A 2,558-nucleotide genomic window follows, 5' to 3' on the forward strand; every position below is an offset into this window, starting at 1 on the left:
GAGCTAAAAAATAAGAAAGAAATTATTGGACTGCAGTTTAGAAACTTGTTTTCTAGTTGTAGCTGTCCTGCAGCTATAATGGGGTTCTTTTCACTTTTCTTAGCCCACTTTCTTGCTCTACAGCTGGCAACCACTAACTGCCTCCTAGAAATCAAGTTGACTGTCCACGACTTCCAATGCTGAAAGTCTGGTAAAGAGGAATCTGGGCTAAATAACTTTGAAGTGCTCTGCTCCAGAGCTAGTATTCTATGATATGAACAGGAGTATACTCATATTCAGTGTCCCGAGATTAATATGCAAAGACTTCCAAATGACAGCAAAAGAGAAACATTAAAAGTTTCCTATGTGAACACTGGTAAAATAACTTTTAAAATCAGAAGCAGGTTTTCTGTATTCAGTCAGAAGTTGATTCAGCTGTAGAAGGAAGCTTTTAGCATTATGAAATCCTGTATTTAACAATAATTTTTTCTCAGCAATTTTTTTTTTCGGAACCTGGGATTGAACTCAGGCCCTTGCACTTGCCAGGGAAGTGCTTATTCTACTGAGCCATCTCCCCATCCCCTCTCAGCAATTATTTTAACTTTTATAATCTTTAAAAGATTCCTTCATCTGAAGTTTTTCATGCATTTAGATATTTTGCATGATGTCTGATATGATCAGCAATAAAGGTGGCAATGAAGTACTAACTATGATAATAACCCTCTTGTAATCTAAAAACAACAGCAATTTTCTTTTCTGTACAAGCAATGATGAAGTTATCTGGGAGCAGCTGCCCATCTACAAGGAACTGGTCATCTTTTCCTTGATCAATCAGTACGTCCAGCTGAGAAACTGGATAAGACTTCACAAGATGAGTTGCATCGTAAGTCATCCACTTACTTTGATCTGTTCCCAAATATCCAGTAAAGGCTTTTTTGCCCCAAGGACAGAGAACTGGGTTGCAAATTGGAGCAAATTCTGACAGATTTGTATTTTCCAGAGTTTTTCAAAGCACAAATCAGAGCTCCATGGCCTCCCATGGTGTGACCAAAAATAGATGTCCTCTAGGGGGTCCACTGGAAAATTGGCAATTATGAGCCAGGGAAGCTCCTCTGTTACATAAGAGTGCATTCTGTAATTAGTTTTCCAAGGGTCTTCAGTAACATTCACATAAAACCCCGCTCCAGTGCCAAAGTCCCAGCTATCATCTTCTCCTTTAATATTGCATCCATGAGGACTGGTATCTGGAGCAATGACAACAAGGCCTTGTTCTGAGGCAGCTTGATGATAACCAGATCTTGATATAAAATTTTGTTCTGTGCAAGTTAAACCAGAGAGCCAATACAGGGCAGGGCACTTTCCTGTTTCTGCCTTTGGTGGTAGGTAGACAGCATATTTCATTTTACATTTTAGCTCCACACACTCATGTTCAAAAACTTTCTGCAATCCCCCAAAGCACTTGTTGCTGGAAATCTGCTTTAATGCCATTCTTCTCCTGTCTAATTGGTTGTCTGTGCCACAGGACAGATCCTCAGGCACTTTGGAGGCAGTGCTGGTACCGGGACATCCACCGGATCTCTGTTTCTTTGTTTGTTTGTTTGTTTGTTTGTTTGTTTGTGGAACTGGGGATTGAACTCAGGCCCTTGAGCTTGCCAGAGAAGCACTTATTCCACTGAGCCATCTCCCTAACCCCATTTTTTTCCTTTATTTTTATACTTCCAATAAACACTCCCCTAACTTCCGCTTTGTCCACAATATCATTCTCCAACTGCTTTGTGCTGAGCTAGCTATTTCAATGCCATCTCTTGATCACTGTGTCCCTAACTAACCCTACAGTATTTGGAGACGTGGCCACACTAGCTCATAGTCACTCATCATAACAAAAGTTTTAACTGAAAAGATCCAGACCCCATCACATGGGACATGCACCTTCCAGCTTCCTATAGAATTCCCTGTTCCATATTCACCTGTCCTGTTGATCTACTTTATTGGAAAGTTACAAAGTGACACTATGACTTCTGTTCTCCTTTTCACACCACAGGCAGAATGGGGCTTCCGTAAGCCCTGTTGGATCACGTCTCTCCCTGAATCACCCACTCCAATGGCTTTTTTTTTTTCTGCATAAGAAAGTTCTTTAGTGAACCATGGAAGTTGTATGTGACTCCTGAACACAATTCCTGGAACTTATTTCCGATTACTCCTTTCCTTTCTTTTTATTATATTTCCTGATGTCTTCAGTGCACTTCTCTCTCTCCCACTCCGTGAACACGGAGATATCGTTCCCTAAGGCCTTACTCACCTCCTGGCTTTGTATACAAGGGACTTACTCTGTGAGTCACTCTTTTCCAATGTCTTCTTCTCGAGGAGTCTCTGCAGTATCCTTTTTCAGTTCACTTTTATTTCCTGTTATAAAATCATCTCTAACACATAATAGGTTTTGTCATTAAACTTCTTTATTATTTGAGAATTTTTCACAAATCAAAGTATAACGTTGATACATGGCATATGAAGTGAACTAAATCCAAATTCACATATCTCTATGTTTTCATTATCTCCTTATGAAATTGAAGCTGTACCAA

The 2,558-nt window shown here is 39.9% G+C and overlaps 1 pseudogene; it reads right to left on the bottom strand.

The window, feature by feature from the left end:
* Positions 1-619: 619 nt before the first annotated feature.
* LOC101576537 lies at positions 620-1,478 on the bottom strand (annotated as a pseudogene).
* Between the last annotated feature and the right edge of the window lie 1,080 nt (positions 1,479-2,558).

This window comes from Octodon degus, unplaced genomic scaffold, assembly GCF_000260255.1.
Source record: "Octodon degus isolate 3935 unplaced genomic scaffold, OctDeg1.0 scaffold00005, whole genome shotgun sequence".
Classification (NCBI taxonomy): Eukaryota; Metazoa; Chordata; class Mammalia; order Rodentia; family Octodontidae; genus Octodon; species Octodon degus.